Genomic DNA, 20,925 nt, shown 5'->3' with positions numbered 1-20,925 from the left:
TATGGAAGCTATAGTAGGATCTTTATTCCAATATAAATATATATATGATAATTTTTCTATAGGGGTTTCATTTTAAGCCCTACTAGTAATGCTTTCAGTGTTCTCGACCTATAAACAGTTTTCGGTACGATTTTTTTTTTATGATCGTGTATATTGTAGCTATTTAGAGCATCTTGCAAATTTTCAGAAAATTCCGAATAGTTTACAGTACAAAAAACTAAGCTCAAACATGTTGTTGCACACGTGACTAATTTTTTTTATGTGAGTGGAAAGCAACATGTTTGAACCTAGTTTTCAGTACTGTAAACTATTCAGAATTTTCTGAAAATTTGCAGGATGCTCTAAACAACTACAATATACATGGTCATAAAAAAAATCGCGCCGAAAACTGTTCATGGGACGAGAACACTGAAGAGCCTTACCAGTAGGGCTTAAAGCGAAGTATACAGGACAATTATCATATATGGATTATTAATAAAAATTTGGTATTATTGTCGCCAAAATAAAAATTTAGTACCTAAGTGAAACTATTAACAAATATTTGATATTTTCGCCAAAAAAAAAAAAGAATTAATATATAAGTAAAAGTATCTACCACCATAATTCCAAATAAGAATAATCATTTACGTCTGACATGAGACATCGCTTATACAAAATAGTTGGGATTTTAGAAAGGGATAATTATAATAAGCACGGTGTTTCATAAAAAAATTCTAAATATACGGTAATATAAAATAATTATATATTTACGGTATAAATTCTAGTTTTCTATATTAACTTAGACTTTCTCACTTGCTTACACACCCACACAATTTTGCATCCCTTCACCTTAGTTCCTCAAATTAATATTATATATATAAATATATATATATATATAAATGTTTATATATATTTATACAACACTACTTTTTAAACTGAAAAATAAATATTTATATATATATATGATAATATCTTACTTTTTTTTTTCTATTTTCTACACTTTAGTTTTTTTTTTTTGATTTCTTTCTCTTCAATAATTAGTTCATACATACTTTTGGTATGCTAATAATAATAATAATGATAATAATTACAAATAAATTTATTTTATTTATAAATATTTAAAATGAATATAATTATTAATATTAAATAAATATTTATGCTTACATAAAATATTATATATTTAATCAATATAATCTATTTCTTTATTAGTAGTTACACTTTTAAAATATTTATATATATATATATATTACATGTTTAATGCAATATAACATTTTAACTTAGTTTTATATATATTTTTGTTACAAATATATTAACTAAATTCATAACTTACTTTTAAAAATATTAGTCACAAATATAAATTTTTTTAGTTATAAAATTAGCTATGTAAATTATTATTACAAAAAAAAAAAAAAAATTAGCAACGAATTATTTTGTAAATGTTGTCTACAAAAATGTAAAACTTGTTTACAAATATGTAAAACTTAGTTATATATTAGTAAATGTTGTTTACAAAAATATTTTTATGTAACTGGTTTACACATCTGTAACACATGTTTACGAATTTGTAACGGCTATTAACAAAAAAAAGTTGCATTTTACTGTTACTTCGTATTTACACTTTTGCCACTCCGTATTTTTCATAAAAATTCTGTATTTTTGTAATCTGCCATATTTTTCATAAAAATTCTGTATTTTTGTAATCTACCATATTTTTCATATATTTTTTAAATATTAATGTATTTTTGTAAATTTCCTTTTTAGAAAAGGCCTTTAGTTCGTATAAAAGAGAAGCCTGTTGTTAGGTTGTACCTTGATAGCCTTAGTCTAATGGGCTTGGGCTTAGTTGTACTTCTTCAGTGTCATTTTCGTCATTTAACCACGTACAGTTTGTCTTTATAAATCCAACCAGGAAAACTCAACCTTCAAGCCCTACTAAACATTCAAACGCCGCCGCTCTGCGAGCGAAGCGATACAGGTTTGAGTTGCTCTTTCTTTTTCTCTAGTTTAGGGTATTGTGAAATTTCTATTTTTCTTGTTTTGTATTCTATTTTATTTTAGGTTCTATAGATTGGTATTGCTTTTGATAGGCGTTGCGTTCATCAATGGTCTATAAACCCAGACGGACGTGTCAACGAAAGCATAAACTATCTTCAATCCCAACACATTCATTTTATCATAAAACATCTACGCAATATAATTGGTCGTAGTTGTTTTAGGGTCTGGGATTGTGCCATTTTAATTTATTTAAATTTTGTTTGGTTGCTTCTTATGGTGAACCCCTCTTAATCGAAATAGGGGATGTTCAAGTTTCCGAAGCATAAATTAATTTCTAAGCCAGTATTTAACAGCAATGTGCACTAAATTTTTTCTTGCACTTTGTTACCTGTCTTCTGGTACATTCTGGAATGAAATCCAAAACCTTTTGTATAGTTTTCAGTTTTAATATAAGAGGCCAAATTGGAACAAAGAAATCAAGTGGATTTAACTCATCACAAAATTGGGACATAACATAAAGAAAAAAGTAAGATAGATGATGGCTTCTTGATATTATTTTAATTGCTCAAAACAATCAATCACGGTCTTTTTCGAAAGTTCTTGTTTCAAGTTCTTTCCAGGCAGGCAGCAGCTGTACAAAGTTAATAATGGTTTTAGAATTCTTTTATGTTGAGAAAACTCAAATCCCAAAATTCTCACACTTCTTATTCACCTTGATATTTGTTAATTTTAGTACTTAGTTTAGAGAGTGATGAGAGGGTTAGTTTAGTAACTGGGCTGGGCTTTGGTTAGGTTAGGGCTGAAGTTCAGTGTTATTTGTAGTTTGATCCAGCTGGGAGCACTTTTTTCTATTTTATTTAAGTTTTTTCTTGACAAATCTGCGGTACTTTTTTGTGTGGAAAGTCGAAACAATAAAAATAGGACTGCCACTCTGATATGATCATAAAAACCCATCTGCCCCGAAAACAAAAATTTCTCAAAATGTTATATATATCTTTTGTGGCAAGTTTATTGGTAATATATCGTTACTTTTATGTGTGGAAAGTCGAAACAATAAAAATAGGACTGCCACTCTTATCTGATCAGAAAAACATCATAAAAACAATAAAAATATTTGACGCCTTAATATCTGTCTGAGTCGATAGAATATTTTATTTATTTATTTTGATAAAAAAAATAGGTTACTTAAATGTCAAGAATGGAAAGACAAACAAAATCTTAAAAAAGCATGGACTCTCTCCGCTATTTGGACAAATGAGTTAGCCTACTGCTTACGATTGAAAGATAAGAATATAAGGGGTTCTATGAATTTGGACCACATAACTTGTCAAAACGAAATGCACGTAAGAGCATCATTTAGAATAATAGGAGTACTTAGCACACTCAAATTAATGATCATTTAGATCCTCGTACTTATTGCTAAGGTAATGGGAGCCCACGGGAAACCAACTCATGTCAAGAGCCACAGTAAATTAGGAGTAAATTAGGGTGGCTATTCGATCCAATCTTTTGTACTAATTCAATTCAATTAAGCTTCAAAATTCAATCCAATCAAATTGGTTTTTTAAAAAGATTTTGTGTTGGAATCTTATTTTTAATATTAACTTAAAAACACAAAAAAAATTAATTAAAACAATTTATTTAGGTTTAAATTACATAATGTTATCAACATTATAAGTTTAATCAAACTAAAGTAATATTGAATCTAAATGAATTAATTGGATTAAAGTTATGTAGTATTGAAAATAAGTTGCTTTAAACCAAGTAGAAGATTTTACAATTGTATCCAACTCATTTTCAAAAATCTAAAAAAAAAAATCTAAAATGAAAATGAGAGAGAGAAGAATAGATGTATATTTTTAATTGTTTTTTTCTATGGAAGTGTATTGGGGAAGATTAATAGTCACAAAATAATAATTAAAAAAAATATTTATATTTATTTTAATATAAATATAAATATAAATATATCCTATTAATATATATTATATGTAATTAGATTTTGACAATGTCATCAATATGATCCATTCCATCTATTCAAATCCATTCCATTTGAAATTGGATATTTGTTGTTCGTGATTTCATTATTGGACACGTACTAGTTATTAGAGAAGTAATTAGGCCTCTCGGAAGCTAATGAAGTCCTATGGAGCTCGCCCAAAGCTCCTCGGAGTGTAACCTCTTACCAGTATGTTATGATCCGTTTCCAGGCGCGGATGTATTTAAGTTAGGCCACGTCCCGAGGTTATAGTTGTGGTCCTCCCATCTTCTTTGTCAGTTAGTTCTCCAGGTCTAGGAGTTTGTCCTCGGAACCTGGTGGGAACGCGAGATGTCAGTTGCAACGGCATTGTACCACAAGGGGCCATCTGATAACTTTTGGTGCATCGAGTAGTGGTGTCGAGACCGTACCCTTGACAATTGGCATGTCCCAATGCGTCGCTCCCCAAGCACCCCACTAACACAACACTAGATTCGCTAACTGGCGTGCCACCTGCAAACCCACCTAGAGCTGGAGCCCCGCCTACACCTCAAGATCGTGGCAAAGGCAAAGTTGACGAAGTTCTAGCGTAGGGGAAAAAGAGAACTCATCGGTTTTCCAAGCCCATTCTAGTCCCGAAACGGGCCAATGATAACCCATGGTGTGGAGCCCGATGATAGCACCAGGCTGCTAGCGTCTGCGGAGCTTAGGGCATTCCGCCTAGGCGTGCTGTGATAGATCGCGTTAGGCCTGGAGGTGGTGTCCCGCTAGCATCACGCCAGCCTCCATGAAACCCTGGCCAAAGGGCCAATAAGAGAAATGTCTCTGACAATCGAGGACAAGGAATTAGTTTCTTGGTCAATAATGAGTACGTTGACTCCGAGGGGAAAGAGAGGTTGTAAAGACTCAATTTTTTGACATTATAAAATAATATTTTTTTATGGGTGGGACCCACCGAGTCAAAAGTCAAAGATTCTCCTCATTTTTTTCTCTTCTATCTTCGACATTCTCTTATTCTTCATTCTTTTTCTTTATTTCTTTCCTTTCTCTCTCTTCTCCCTCCATGGCAATGCACAACAAGCTACAGACCCAACCACCACCGACTTCTGTTTCTGACACACACCAGAGTTGTAGCTTCCTTGACCGGCGACAACGATAACCCCCAAGTTTGGTGGCAATCAAAGCTAAGACGCTCTCGTACAAAATCTACGAAGTTTCGCCATCAAAATTTTGAGGCAATATTCCGGCCTTAGGCTGTGGCAGATTTGTAATATTCATAACTTGGGTGGTCAAATGTTAAACTTTGACCCTTGTTGGAAAATAATCCATATAAATGATCCTTTAGTTTATACTAAATAGTATCATAATTATAAGTCCACTAAGGCTATGAATAAAACTAGGTTAAATCATATTAGCTCCACCAATAATTTAACTTATCCACACTCGCATCACTGAGTTTATGGAATGGAGGAAATATAACAAGTGAGCTTATAAATCCTAGTAGGGAAACAACTATATCAAGGGACCAATAGTTTAATAAAACCCATGCATGGTTAGCTTTGAAAACAAAAACATATATCAACATGTATAAACAAAAAATAGAGAGATACCATAAATAATCACAAGAGACAAACTACACGCGCACATCACACCGTCCACTAGATCCCAAGTTCCCGATACCTATCATAGAAAAATGCATCTTAAATTGGGTAGTCGTGCCTGACAACCACCACAAGAGGTGGCTCAAATAATATCTTGTATACCGATACTAGGTCTTTACACCTACAGGTGAGTGAACAACTAACCTACCTATGTTGACACTACGTCGCTAAACAAAAATATACACAAATCATGATCAGTATGACTCTCAACAGAATAACCAAATGTAGACAAATAGATTAACAAAATAACATATTCAATTTATTTTAGAAAATTGGGCAGCATAACGACTGCATATGATTAAAACCAAAAAATCATAACGTGCATAGACAAGTACATAAAAATATGTTTGACACTCAGTGCCCTTAGAACAGTCTAGAAAAACATAGGGGTGTTCATAAAACCGCCTACACCGCACCACACCGCACCGCAATTTGCGGTTTAGAACCCTTCGCGGTGCGATTGCGGTTTGTTTTTTTGCCAAACCGCGCGGTGCGGTTTTAAATTTTATAAATGCGGTTCAAACCACACCGCACCGCGTCATTATATATATTAACTTTTTTATATATTTTTATAAATTTTACTACATTTAAAGTTAATGCATAAATATTTATATAGTATAATATAATATACACAATATCTAGAAAGAAATATAATGTTTCATAGGATGCTAACATATATTCTACTTCAATCTAAAGATATTCCTCCTTAATTAAAATAATATTTACTTTTATATTACATTTTTTATTTGTTATTAGTTTGTTATATTTTTATTGCTTTGCTTAAAGTTTATTAGCTTGTTGTACATTTAATTATTTTGTTAAACACTCTATGGTTATGCGATTTATTATGAATATTTCTTAATTATAATATTTAATTGTTAAATTATTTGGCGATAGGTGTAAACCGCCAAAACCGCACCGCACCACACCGCATTTTTGCAGTGCGATTTATGTGGTTTGAGGTCTATGCGGTGCAGGTTGCGGTTTGGAAAATTGTTCAAACCGGATATGCGGTGCGGTCCAAAAAATTAGAGAAAAACCGCACCACGAACACCCCTAGAAAAACATGTATATTAAGTTTTCAATTATTCAAATATTTTATAAATAAATAAAAATTGGAATATGTTTAATGTTATTCAATACATATAAAATAAGTCCAATGACTAGGTTGAGTCCCTACCTCATTGGGATTGTTATCCTCTGTCTAAAGAGACGCTCCTAAGCCACACATTCCTAGGTTCTAAGTAGTTTAGTCCACTTCAAAGCCACTTTGTCCTACAATCCTCAATTGAACAAATAATTATCATCGTAATGTACTCTTCAAACCGAGTCCAATGACATATAACATGATACCATTTAAAGACAGTCAAAAATCTCACCTCAGCCTCGCACAGTGGCAGTACACGGTGGCCACTGGTGGTGCTCCGACAATGGTGACAAAAATTGACTTTCTATATATCAAAACGATCATCTCAATGAGTACATCACGGAAGTACAACCCATTTTTCCAAATGACCCTAGTGTCGTTGGAAAACGCTTCCAAAGGAGTGGAGATAGCCAAAATCTCGCTGAAGGAAAATAAAATTTGACTGGAATGGTTTATTGGGCAATGTTCCTCTTGCAACGTTGATTCCAACAGTACTAACCACTAGTCAAACAGAGGTCGGAGTTGGCCGGAAAGTCGCCTCAAAATTTTGACGGCGAAACTTCAGAGCTTCCGTACAAGCGCGTCTTAGCTTCGATTGCCACCAAACTTGGGGGTTGTCGTCGTCGTCGTTCAGGGAAGCTGCAGCTCCAGCGCATGTCAGGAACGAAGGTCAGTGGTGGTTGAGTCTGTAGTTTTTCGTGCGTTGTCGTGGAGAGAGAAGAGAGAAAGGAAAGAAAGAAAAAGAAAAAGAAAGAATAACAGAATGTCAGGGAGAGAATGGGAGGAAAAAGGAAGAGTCTTTCACTCTTGACTTGATGGGTCCCACCCATAAAAAAATATATTATTTTATAATGTAAAAAAATTGAGTCTTTACATTCTTCCCTCGTTAAAGAAATTTCGTCCTGAAATCTTCAGAGTACATCCTCAAGCTGAAAATTAAACAAATGAGTATACTTCTCGTACATCTCCGATTCTAACTCCACAGAAGCCTCGTCTTCTCTATGATTTTGGCGTAAGAATTTGACTACAGGAATCTATCTTTTCCTTAGCACCTTTAACTTTCTTGCTAGAATTCTGATAGGTTTTTATTCATATGTCACGTCCTCTTGAAGAGGGATAGCCTCATACTCAATGATGTGCGACGGATCTGGAGTAAACTTCCTCAGCATCGACAAATGGGACACATTGTGAACATGCTCAAATTGCACTGGTAAGTTCAATCGATAAACGACCTCCCCAACCCCCTCGATAACCTTGAAAAGTCCAATATACCTTGGGGCTAGCTTACCCTTCACTCCAAATATCTTCACACCATGCATTGGAGTAACTTTCAAGAAGACATAGTCACCAACCTCAACCTCAAACTCAACTTATCGTCGATGGATATCGGCATAACTTTTCTGACGACTTTGACCAACCTTAAGTCTTTCTTGGATGTCTTTGATCTTTTCAATGGTACTAGAGATAATTTGAGGTCCAATAGTGACGTGCTCATTTGGTTCTGCCCAACAAAAGGGTGATATGCATGGTCTCCCATATAATGCCTCATAAGAAGCCATGCCTATTCCGGCCTAGTAGCTATTATTATTAGTGAACTCCACCAAAAATAAGTGTAATCCCCAGCTACCTCCAAAATCCAAAATACAAGAACGAAACAGGTCCTCCAAAGTTTGGATGGTTATCTCAGACTGTCCATTTGTCTGAGGATGGTGAGCAGTGCTCAAGTTGAAAAGGGAAGAATGTAAATACTCATCTTTTTACATTATAAAATAATAAGTTTTTTTATGGGTGCAACCCACCGAGTCAAGAGTCAAAGACTCTCCTCTTTTTTCCTCATTCTCTCTCCCCCACATTCTCTTCTTTCTTTTTCTTTTTCTTTCTTTCTTTTCCTTTCTCTCTCCACGAAAACACACGGAAAACTACAGACCCAATCACCGCCGACCTCTGTTTCTGACACGCGCTGGAGTTGCAACTTTTCTAACTGGCGACGACGACAAGCCCCATGTTTGGTGGCAATCAGATCTAACACACACTCGTACGGAAGCTCTGAAGTTTCTCCGTCAAAACTTTGAGACGACGTTCCAACCAACTTAGATGTTCGTTTGATGAGTGGTTGGTACAATTGGAATTAACATAGTGAGAAGAACATTGCCTATTAAACCATTCTGGTCAGCTTGAGATTTTTGGATCTTCACCCCTTTGGATTTTTTTTTTTGGCGACACCAAGGGTTGTTTGAATAAATAGGTTGTACTTCCGTGATGTACTCATCAAGACGATCGTTTTGATATATAGAAAGTCAATTTATGTCATCGTTGCCGTAGGATCGCCACTGGCCACTGCGAACTGCCCCTCAACGCGACTAAACTACAGGGAACCTAGGAATATGGGGCTTAGGAGTGTCTATTTGGGCAAATGACAACGATCCTAAGGAGGTAGGGACTCCACTTAATCATTGGAGTCATTTAATATGTATCGAATAACTTTAGACATATTCCATTTTTATTTATTTATAAAATGTTTGAATAATTGAAAACTTAATATGCATGCTTTTGTGGACTGTTCTAAGGGCACTAAGTGCCAAATACATTTTTATAAACTTATATACACAGGTTATGGTTTTTGGGTTTTATTCACATGCAGTCGTTATGTTGCTCAATTTTCTAAAATAAATGGAATATATTTTTTGTTATTCTATTTGCCAGCATTTGGTTATACTGTTGACAGCCATATTAATAATGATTTGTACACATAGTTGTTTCACGATGTAGTCTATGTGTCATCCTAGGTAGGGCAGGTGTGAAAAACCTAAGTTTTTACCTATCTTTCCAATTTTACAATATTCATCTAGATTTTATCTTGATTTATGCTTGAACATTAACAACAAAATCATAAGAGTCAACATACGAAATTACAAGCTTCGTCTGCACTGAAAACTTATTCCAGCCGACTAGTACTTGGGTTCCCTGAACCAGGATAATAACTCTCACTATATCAAGATGTAATTTTACAATAACCAGTTCAAGAATAAACCTATAAACTACACAATCTTTCTCAAAATACAGTGAAGCTTTTTACCCTAAATAACCAATTCCCTTGGTTATAGATGCAAGATCCCCTTGCTTCAATGTTGAATTCCCTTAAACAATATTTCAGATCCGACCACCTTCAGATCTATGGCGTCAAGACTTAGCTGGAATCCCTTCAGCAATGACAACTTGACTTCAGAGCTTGCACATAAACCTTGAATCACCATCAATGGAGTTTCTTGCAAGCACCTGCCAAAATCAACAAAACAAAGAGAAGAGTAATACAAAGCACAATCTCCAATAGTCCATTCTGAGAGAGTTAGTTGTAACTAATTAACCAGGCCAGTATATATACTTAGCTACAATTAGGTATAAACCAGAAACAACCAACAACTGTTAATCACTAACAACCTTGCTGTACACATAGGCTGACGTGGATACTTACTAAAAAAACAAACAAACTCTAAACACAACAAGAGACAATTCCAAACACGACTGGACCTAATTTGTCAAACTGAAAATATTGGTCCTTACAATCTCCCCCTTGACAAATTATGGTCAATGACAAAAAAAAAAAAAAAAAAAAAATCATTGCAAATCAAAATATTAACCATGCAACCAACAAGAGTCTGGAGAAACAGTAAACATAGTCTTAAACAGCCACAATAACGAACAAAATATAAAAGAGTCTAGAGAAATCGTAGACAAATTTTTAAACAACCAGAATAACAAAAAAACAACACGTGATCAAAACAATAAGAGAAGTAATATAAGATCATCTCCCCCTTCATTGAGCATAATCCTTGACCACAATCAGTTGACAACTGCATCAGATTGCTCCCCCTGGAGAGGTGCAGTTGAATCAGGAGCCTGCGCAATGGCATCAGGAAGCTCTGGTGGAGATGTTGTTGCCAACTCTGTGTCAACTAGAGGCACTGTAGATGAAACTGGGGGCACCTGAGATGAGACCGGAGCAGGAGAAGTAGACTCCCCCGGGATAGGAGCCGAAGACTCAGGAGCAACTGAAGACTCACCAAACGAGTCACGATGAAATGTAGGAGGAGAGACATCGAGCGAAGGGGTAAACTGAGAGCCATACTCAGTCTGAACAACCGTAGCTTTGACAGTTTGAATAAGCTTGTACATAGATGCCTCAAAAGCCAATTGCCGCTTCTGATCTTTCTTGTAACGCTTAGTGAAGTCCTTGAACTCGGTATACAACTGTACTTGCCAACTGGAATCAGACAAGCTCTTAAACAAAGGAGCTTTGAGCTTAGATGGCTTTGAAGAAGAAGGAGCAGTGGAAGGAACCTTCTTGTTGAGAATTGCTAGAAAAATTTTAGACAAAATAGGATTTGCAACCTGGAAGTCATGTGTGGTCAATGATGGCTTTGCAGGCTGAATAATCTTTTGAATCAAACTTGGATGAGGCAACTTGTTGCGTGTACCAGTGGAGGAAGCCACATCAAAAATTCGATCATAGATGAGACTAGACAAATCAATGGACACCCCAGTTCCCACAGGATACAGAAATTTCCCAATCTCAAGTGTAACAGAGGAGAGGTGAGAATTGGGAAACCAATTATATAAGGCCACTCGATGAAGGACTCTATAGAATGGAGTCAACTTTGTTACATGAATATCATGATTCCCCCAAACATAATTAGACTGGCCAGTTAGAACTTGACCCATGATAGTTTGAACTGGACTGTAGGATTTATTGTATGCAAGTTTAAGTACTTTTGGAACTTTGAGTACACGGGCTATAGCAGGATGGTGCAAATATTATACGACTACCCCTCACAAAAGCAGTAAGACAATCTTCATTCTCCCCATCTAAAACAGACTTATCTAGATTAGCATAGAACTCCCTAATTAAAATGGGATAAGGAGACACCAAATTGGACACTGCATGAACCCAATGCCTAGACTTTAAAAGTGCAACTAAATCAGGAAAATCCTCCAAAACAACAGAGTATTCAAGCCATAATTCTCTCACATCAAACCATCTTTGATAATGCGACGCCTTAGTAGCATCTACAAGGTACTGAATAGAGGTAGGATCAACAGTAGACACAAAATCCTTAAGGCCAGAAACGCGCTTGGATATTTTAGGAGAAGGTTCAAACTCAGGGTCTTTGGACTTACGTTTTGGAGCAAAGGATTTTTTGGGAGGTGATGAAACATACACTTTTCCTTTTCTTTTTGACTGAGCAGGGACATGGGGTTTGGGTTTTGACTTGATTCCAGATCGTGTCTTGGGATGTTTGGGTGATGACTGCTTAGACACACAAGGCGACTTAGGAGGGGAATGAGCTAGTGGGTTAGTGTTTGGCAATGGAGAGGACACACCAGGTGGAGACGATGACACCACAGAAGAACGAGTAACACGTTTTGGTGAAGACACAGAAACATATCGAGAAGACTTACCTTCGAAACAAGGCGGCTGTGAATCGACCACCCCAGCCCTATGACTGCCACAAGGAGCAGACTTAGTCACCTCCTCAGGAAGAGACGACAACGGAGAAGATGGAGGCATCTCAGGGACGGTAGGAGGAACCAGAACTATGGCTAGAGCCAAACGAGGGTCAGGATTAGAGGACACAACCTGATCAGGCGATGTGACAACTGTAGAGGCCCCAGATGCATCCACAGAAGGAGGGACAACCATCGCCGGAGGAGGAGAGACAGTCGCATCAACGACGGGAGAAGGTGGGACAACCGAACGACGGCGATTGGCTCTTTGTTTCATAATGCTGAACACGTTTAGGGATTCTGTGATTGGAGCACTGTAAAAAGAACTCACCCAAGCTCAAGAGATGTTATAGTTATGGAAAGACCATTTGAATTCCTCTACGAGTGATTGACCGTGCATAGAAAAAAAATGTCATTTTAAAAAAAATGCACATATAAAAAAAATGCCAAAGCCCATAAAAAAATAACCCAAACTAATATATGAAAGATCAAACATGACATTTGTAAAAAAAATGAAATAAGAATAAAGTCTAAAGAGCCAATATAAAAGAAATATTCACACTTGAATGGCAGTAGAGATTTATTAACAACAACTCTGATAAGCTCATCATGTATGCAAAAAAAAAAAAATCTTATCTGGTCAAAATATACACACCATGCTTACCAAAAAAAAAAAAAGAGAAACGTTTGTGATTTATACACTGAAAAAAAAATACTACTTAAGTAAGCACACAATTTTTTTCTTAACAAGAGATTTGAGCCATTATTTTCATTTGTCTATGCAAAAAGACCTCATGTGGACCAAAAAGCATCAAGAATCATTAACTGGTCCACTCACTCAAAACTATATTTTTTTTAATTTATTTTTCTTTAATATATCCTTTTTTGACAACAAACACTCTGAGTTTTCCAAATATCCAGTACTGGCTTTCACTCATCATCAGAGATGTAGCCGTCTTTTTTGTTTTTATATATATTTTTCTCATCAAATACCAAGTGGAGGAGCAAACTCCTCAGGGCATATGATGGTACAAAGGAAGCTCTTCCCATTGCATCCAATAATGGTAGCCGTTTGAGCTAGAGAGAATAAAGGCTCAATTATAAATCTTGGAAAAAATTGATGTGATTAAGAAGCAGTGACCAAGAAAGAAGTAATTCACACAAACAAACAAATTTTTTTTTTGGCAAAGCATGGAGAAAAAAAATGTGACCAGACGTGACACCAAACCTCTCAGATGGTGCAGAGACCAATGCTGGTTCGTAGATGTGCATATGTTTGAGCATCAAGAGCTTTTGTAAACATATCTGCTAACTGGGCATTAGTGGAAACATGAGAAATAGTTAGCAATTTAGACTCAACCATGTTTCTAATGAAATGATAACGTATGTCAATGTGTTTGGTCCTTGAATGTTGAACTGAGTTTTTTGAAATGTTAATGGCGTTTGTGCTATCACAAAAGAGGGTCAATGACATTTGGGGATAGCCATAATCAGTGAGCATCTTATTGAGCCAGATGAGCTGAGTACAGCAGCTGCCAGCCGCAATGTACTCTGCCTCAGCAGTGGAGAGTGAAATAGAATGTTGTTTCTTGCTAAACCAAGAGACCAAATTGTTCCCTATATAGAAACAACCCCCAGAAGTAATTTTCCTATCATCTAGAGATCCTGCCTAATCAGAATCACTATACCCCACCGGGGACATATTTGTATCACATGAATATCATAAACCAAATTCGATAGTCCCTGCAAGATATTTAAAAATACGTTTGACAGCAGTAAGATGAGATTGTTTAGGATTGGCTTGATAACGGGCACATAGACCAACACTAAAGTAAATGTCAGGATGACTAGCTGTGAGATACAACAGGCTTCTTATCATGCTACGGTACAGGGTCACCAGATTCATCTTTATTCAGTTTAGAGGTGGTGCCTATAGGAGTGCGTGCATGTTCGACTTGAGTGAAACCAAATTTTTCTAACATGGATTTGGTATACTTAGACTGAGAAATAAACATTCCCTGATCTGATTGCTTAATCTGAAGTCCTAGAAAATAAGATAGATATCTTATTAGACTCATCTCAAACTCACTTTGCATAAGTTCCACAAATCTAGTAACCTCACTCTCACAAGTTGACCCAAAAATTATGTCATCCACATATATCTGTGCAACAAATATTCCATCAGTAAGATACCTGATAAAGAGAGTATGATCTGCACTACCACGGGTGAATCTATTTGATAAAAGATAGGCAGTAAGTTTGTCATACCATGCGCGGGGAGCTTGCTTTAACCCATATAGAGCCTTTTTCAATTGGAAAACATGGTCAGGGAACTGAGGGTCCTCAAAACCTTGAGGTTGTTTCACATAAACTTCCTCTTGGAGAATCCCATTCAAAAATGCACTTTTTACATCCATTTGATGCAATTTTATTCTTAGATGGCATGCTACTGCAAGAAGTAACCAAATAGATTCCAACCTTGCAACTGGGGCAAATGTTTCTTCAAAGTCAACTCCTTCTACCTGATTGTAGCCCTGTGTTACTAACCTTGCCTTATTCCTTATTACAGTTCCAAACTCATCTGATTTATTCTTGAAAATCCATTTAGTTCCAACAACATTAGCTCCTTCAGGTAAGGGTACTAAAATCCACACATCATTTCTTTTGAATTGGAACATCTCATCTTGCATAGCAGCAAGCCAGAACTCATCTAAAATAGCATCCTTGGCACTTTTTGGCTTAATCTGAGATAAGTAACAGGCGAAAGCAATCAGATTTTGTATTTTTCTTCTGGTGACCATGGTGGCATTTGGATTCCCAATAACAAGATTAGGTGGATGAGCCTTCTGAATCCAGGAAGGTGGTCCATTCTTATAAAGCTTTGCATGTTGAGTCTCCTTTGGCAGAGCACTGGTGACTTCTTCATCACCATTGGAGCTGCTAGGACCTGCTTCTTGTTCCTCTGATGCTGTTGGTTCAGAATGGAGTGATCCAGACGAAATGTCAGGAAACACTTGGTTTTGTCTAGCTATAACTGGACCAGGTGTAGTTAATACTGGAGCTTCATCATCTGCCACTGGTTCTTTAGAGTTTTCCAAGTCATCAAATCAAACATTGATGGACTCAACCACTGAATGAGTTCTTTTGTTGAACACACGATAGGCACGACTGTTAAGTGAATATCCAAGAAACACTCATTCATCACTCCTTGGATCAAATTTTCCTAAGTGTTCTCGATCATTTAGGACATAGCAAACACATCAAAAAATGTGCATATGACTGACATTAGGAGGCCTTCCTTTCCAAAGTTCATAGGCAGTCTGTGTCGTGCCAGTTCTAAGATGAACTCGATTGTAGATATAACAGGCTGTATTAATTGCTTCAGCCCAAAAACGTTTAGAGATGTCCTTAGCATGCATCATTACTCGAGCCATTTCCTGTAGGGTCCTGTTCTTCCTTTCAACAACCCCATTCTGTTAAGGTGTTTTTGGAGCTGAAAACTCATGCTTTATCCCCAACTGATCGCAGAAATTTGAGAACACAGTGTTCTCAAACTCCCTTTCCATGGTCACTTCGAAGCCGATAGACTTTCCCAATCTTAGATTCCTTTTCATTTTGGAGTCTGAGAACCAAGGCTGAGAAGAGTCCAAAGGTGTCTGACTTTTCTTTGAGGAAATCTACCCAAGTGTACCTAGAGTAATCATCAACAAGAACCATGACAAATCGTTTACCACTTAGACTTTCATTCTGCATGGGTCCCATTAAATCCACATGAATCAACTCTAGCACAGGAGGTGAGTAGCATGTTTATAGGAGGATGTGAGGCTTGTGTCTGTTTTCTCAGTTGGCAAGGCCCACACAACCTATCTCTAGTGACTTTCATCTCAGGTATCCCTTGAACAACTTGAAGTTTAACAATTCTCTTCAGGTCTCTAAAGTTCAAGTGCCCCAGTCTATAGTGCCACAGGTCTGGCTTATCAAGAAAGGATCTGTTGCACAGAACTTGATAGCTTAGAGCATAGCAGTTGTCACTGGTTCTACTACCTGTAAAGACTGAGCACCCATTATTTGCAAAAAGACAATGAGCTTTAGTGAAACTTACAGTGTAGTCATTGTCACAGAGTTGGCTGATGCTAATTAGGTTTGCCTTGAGACCTTTAACGACAACACCTCAGTCAATGGAGCTACTCCATTAGCACCAGATCATCTTTTCCAAAGATCTAACCCTTGTTCCCATCACCAAAGGTCACAGCTCCCTCCTTTCCTTCTTTATAGTTCACCAACACATTTCTGTTGCCGGTCATATGTTGTGAACATCAACTGTCGAAGTACCATTGATCTTCGTGAAAAGCTGAAAGAGAGGTGTGAGAAACTAATCCAACATTTGTGCTAAGATTAGTTTTTGGTTTCCACTCACTATATGACAACTTCCCATTAAATCAATTTAGTTGTTGAAAGCTATTTGGACGATCGATCATAGATTTCATATACGTCTGCAACTTGTAGCATCTGGGTCTAATATGTCCTTTTCTGTTGCAGAAGTGACAAATGGGAACAAACCTCTCCTTCTGAACCTGACCATCCAGGACAGTATTCCTTCCTTGAAATCTCAATTTGGTGGGTCCAGATGAGACACTGACCGGTTTAGAGGGATCTGGGAAACCACGGCTGAGAATATTGTGCAATGAGTCATTAGGAGTCTTGTCTTCATTGTTCTTGGATGAAGAGGGATCATTAATTCCCAAATTTCCCCCTTTCTTGTAAAACATTTTGTAGCCAATGGATGTTCTATCTCCGTATGGTTTTTGAAGTTGCAAGGTGTGGTTAATTGCTGCAGTTCTTGGAGGGATAAACTCAAGAGCCTGTTTAGCCCTTATTAAATCTGCAGTCAGTTTGTAAATCTCATTGTCCTTCTCATCAAGCTGTTTTGTGAGCTTTTTAACAGTGTCCTCCAACCCATCCTTCCCAGATTCAAGTTGTTGTTTGGCACAAGTGAGACCTTTGATCTGTTTAGCCATATACTCCCATTGAGCGAACATCTCCTCATATGCATGCTATCTCCCTTCACTATCCACATCAGTCGAGCTCGAGTTTCCATCTTCCTCTGAACACATTGATTGATGACTCTTTGCCATAAATGCCACAACCTTTTTCTCTTCATCAGGCCTGTCACTTGAGCTGGAGCTCTCTTCTTCATCACTATCACTCCAGGTAGCTGCTAAGGCTTTCTTCTTCTTAAGAGTGTTGGCACACTCAGCTTGAATATGTCCGAAACAATCACATTCTCGGCACTGTATTCCCTTGTTTTTCTTGTCACCAGACTGCTGGGTTTGCTTATTGTTTCCACCATAGTTTCTTTTGGGAATATTCTATTTTCCTCCTGGAAAGTTTTTCTTGTAATTCCTTTTCAAGAATTTAGCATAATTCTTGGTCAGCAAAGCAAGAGTCTCATCAGTGAATCCATCAGATGCATCTGAGATCGACTTTTTTTCCTCCTTATGCACAAATGCAAGACTGTTATCAATTTTTTCTTTTTCGGAATCTTTTTGCTTCTTGCCTTTCTTCCACCGTGTGAGAGTCATTTCATAGTTCTGCAATGATCCAATTAACTCATCAAGATCAAGTTCCTCTACATTTCTCATTTCTTCTATAGAGGTAACTTTTGACATGAACTTTTGAGGCAGAACTCCAAGCACCTTGCGAACCAATTTTGTGTTTGAGTAAGTCTTTCCCAGTGCATACGATTCATTCGAGATATCGCACAATTTGGCATGGAACTCCGCTATAGTTTCTTCCTCCTCCATAGACAGATTTTCAAAGGCTTTTGCTAAAGCTCTCAGTCTGGACTTCTTTACAGCATCAGTTCCTTCATTTTTTATTCTTAGTTTCTCCCAAGCTTCTTTGGCAATTTCATAGTTGGCTATAACTTTCAGCTGATTTGTAGAAACTGCATTAAAGAGAGCGTGCATAGCCTTTGAGTTAAAGTTGTCCCTTTCCATCTCCTTTGGAGTCTATAGACCCATTTGTTTAGGCTTAACAACCTCATCTTCAACAAAGGTTGGACACTTCCATCCATCTTCGACTACCATCCACACCCGTTCGTCAACAGCTCTCAAGAATGCACGCATTTTTGTCTTCCAGTAAGGATAATTTGCCCCTTCAAGCATTGGGGGTCGGGATGTGAAACCTCATTCTCTGAACATCTCCATTTTGTACGAACAATAAACATAAAAAAATATACTCCTAGAGTCGGAACTCAGAGAGGGTTAGTGTCAACTAGAGAACCTAGTAATCAAGAACCGTGAATTACACGAAGACAAATCAATTATCAATTCCAATATACAAAAGATAGGAGGATCGAAAGAAAAAATTCTCAACAAATAACCTGGCTCTGATACCAATTGAAAAACCTAAGTTTTTACCTATCTTTCCAATTTTACAATATTCATCTAGATTTTATCTTGATTTATGCTTGAACATTAACAACAAAATCATAAGAGTCAACACACGAAATTACAAGCTTCGTCTGCACTGAAAACTTATTCCAGCCGACTAGTGCTTGGGTTCCCTGAACTAGGGTAATAACTCTCACTATATCAAGATGTAATTTTACAATAACCAGTTCAAGAATAAACCTACAAACTATACAATCTTTCTCAAAATACAGTGAAGCTTTTTACCCTAAATAACCAATTCCCTTGGTTATAGATGCAAGATTCCCTTGCTTCAATGTTGAATTCCCTTAAACAATATTTCAGATCCGACCACCTTCAAATCTATGGCGTCAAGACTTAGCTGGAATCCCTTCAGCAATGACAACTTGACTTCAGAGCTTGCACAGAAACCTTGAATCACCATTAATGGAGTTTCTTGCAAGAACCTACCAAAATCAACAAAATAAAAAGAAGAGTAATACAAAGCACAATCTCCAATAGTCCGATCTGAGAGAGTGAGTTGTAACTAATTAACCAAGCCAGTATATATACTTAGCTATAATTAGGTATAAACCAGAAGCAACCAACAGCTGTTAATCACTAACAACCTTGCTGTACACATAGGCTGATGTGTATACTTACTAAAAAAATGAACAAACTCCAGACACAACAAGAGACCATTCTAGACACGACTAGACCTAATTTATCAAACTAAAAATATTGGTCCTTACAAGGTGTTTACTCACCTAGGTGTAAAGACCTAGCATCTACATACATGTTGTGATTTGAGCCACCTTTTGTGGTGGTTATCAGGCACAAGTACCCGGTTTAAGATGTTGTTTTTCTATGATTGGTATCGGGAATTATGGATCTAATGGACGGTGTGGTGTGAACGTGTAGTTTGTCTCTTCTGATTATTTATGGTTTCTCACCATTTTTTTTTATAGTACATTATGGCATGTTTTGATTTCAAAGCTAACCATGTAAGAGTTTTATTAAATTATTGGTTCTTTGATATTAGTTGTTTTCCTACTAGTCTTTATAAGCTCACCCCTTGTATCTCTTCCCTTTCAGGAACCCAGTGACGCGGATGTGGATAATGTGATTTATTGGAGGAGTTAAATTAAATTTAATTGTATGGTGATTACATAACTGTGAAAATATTATTATTTTAGGTAAAATAATAGATGATCCTGCTATTATCACTAATATTTTTTATATATAATTATATGAATTATTCCATTAATTTTGGACTTATAATTATGATATTATTTAGTATAAACTAAATGATCACTTGTAAGGATTATTTTCCAACAATGTTAAAGTTTGACCATTTGACCACCTAAGCTATGGATATTACAAATCTGCCATAGCCTAGGGTCAGAATGTCGCTTCAAAGTTTTGATAGCGAAACTTCAGAGCTTTTTTACGAGCGCGTCTTAGCTCTGATTGCCACCAAACATGGGAGTTGTCGTTGTCACCGGTTAGAGAGGTTGCAACTTTGGCGCGTGTCAGAAACAAAGGTTGGCGGTAGTTGGGTTTGTAGCATGTCGTGCGTTGCTGTGGAGAGAGAAGAGAGAGAAAATAAAGAAAGAAAAAGAAATAAGAAGAGAATGTCGGGGAGAGAAGAGGAAATATGAGTATATTCTTTGAATCTTGACTCGGTGGGTTCCACCCATAAAAAATATTGCTTTATAATGTAAAAAAAATGAATCTTTACAACCTCTGTTTCCCTCTCGGAGTCAACATACTCGTTATTGACGAGACACTAACTCCTTGGTGATTACATAACTGTGGGAACGTTATTTTTTTATGTATAATGATTGATGATCAGGTTTTTATCACTATTATTTATATATATAATTATAGGAGTTATTCCATTATTTTTGGACTTATAATTATTGTACTATTTAGTAGAAACTAAATGATCATTTATATGGTTTATTTTCGAACAAGAGTCAAAGTTTGACCTTTGACTACCCCAGTTATGGATATTGCATATCTGCCACAACCTAGGGCTCAGGTTGTGACATGGTCATTTGATTACTTAAGATTAATGATAGGTTGATGAGATCACAGATAAATTAGACAAGATGGATGCCAACGAATGAATGCTACATAGAGTTTATAAAGTTAACATTCTATGTTTATGTTGGTGTTGTTAATTAATCTCTTTTGATTGAAAAGTTCATGAGTCAATTGAGAACTACACCACTTGATGAAACCATTAAC

The 20,925-nt window shown here is 36.5% G+C and overlaps 1 long non-coding RNA gene and 1 other non-coding gene across 2 annotated transcripts; both read left to right on the top strand.

The window, feature by feature from the left end:
• Positions 1–1,886: 1,886 nt before the first annotated feature.
• On the top strand, positions 1,887–19,939 carry LOC133820969 (uncharacterized). The gene is made up of 2 exons (XR_009887239.1): positions 1,887–1,954; positions 19,768–19,939. It is a non-coding gene; the product is annotated as an uncharacterized LOC133820969 (long non-coding RNA).
• Positions 2,238–2,380, top strand: LOC133828444 (small nucleolar RNA snoR137). The gene has a single exon (XR_009891054.1). It is a non-coding gene; the product is annotated as a small nucleolar RNA snoR137 (small nucleolar RNA).
• Positions 19,940–20,925: the final 986 nt, after the last annotated feature.

Source organism: Humulus lupulus, chromosome 3, assembly GCF_963169125.1.
Source record: "Humulus lupulus chromosome 3, drHumLupu1.1, whole genome shotgun sequence".
In the NCBI taxonomy this organism is placed as follows: Eukaryota; Viridiplantae; Streptophyta; class Magnoliopsida; order Rosales; family Cannabaceae; genus Humulus; species Humulus lupulus.
The sequence above is the reverse complement of the archived record's forward strand: the minus strand, read 5'-3'. Positions and strand labels throughout refer to the sequence as shown.